The sequence below is a fragment of the Capsella rubella genome, unplaced genomic scaffold, assembly GCF_000375325.1.
Source record: "Capsella rubella cultivar Monte Gargano unplaced genomic scaffold, Caprub1_0 scaffold_46, whole genome shotgun sequence".
NCBI lineage: Eukaryota > Viridiplantae > Streptophyta > Magnoliopsida > Brassicales > Brassicaceae > Capsella > Capsella rubella.
In genome coordinates, this window is record NW_006238880.1 from 21,821 (window position 1) to 22,513 (window position 693).

The following is a 693-nucleotide window of genomic DNA, read 5'->3' on the forward strand; positions in this document are numbered from 1 at the left end:
GGGGAAAATAATTCATCCTCTTGACACTTGGAGAAGATTTGTGAACCCTTTCTTATTATTTAAGCAATTTTATAATGTTTTCTTTCATATATATTTGCTTTTATTCAATTGCTATGTGTGAGTAGTTCTTCGATTGGGTTTTAGGAGTCTAAGTAGAATATTCAATAAATTAGTGGATTGATCTCTTCAATGGATTCTATGGTTCTTCAGTTTACATGTTTTCAATGCTAGAATAGGATTGATCACCCTGTTTTAGAACTTAGGCTTTTATTTGTTTCAGAGATGTTCGATGAAATGAATGAATGAGTGTTAATTGAGCATTGCATTTCTAGCCTGCGAGAGTTGATGTTAGAATGGATTCTGAACGAAATGAACCTATTCGATAATGCGAAATTGACTAGGAAATTACATATGGGAGTTTTGTAATTGAATAGTTGTGATTAATGTCTTGAGAGAGAATTAATCTGGAATTGTGTTCATATTTAAGAGCGGTTCTTCATACCTTAATCCTTTTTGCATTTATTAGCTAGTCATTGTTCTTTGAAATACTCTGCCCCTCAGTGTCTTTAATTCATAAGTTTAATTTTTTTTATTTGTTACAATTCTGAAAACAAAACAAACAACCTTTTCGCTTTAAGCTAAGAACGAGTATCGTAATTCTTTAGAGTACCTGTGCTCCATGTGATTGATCCC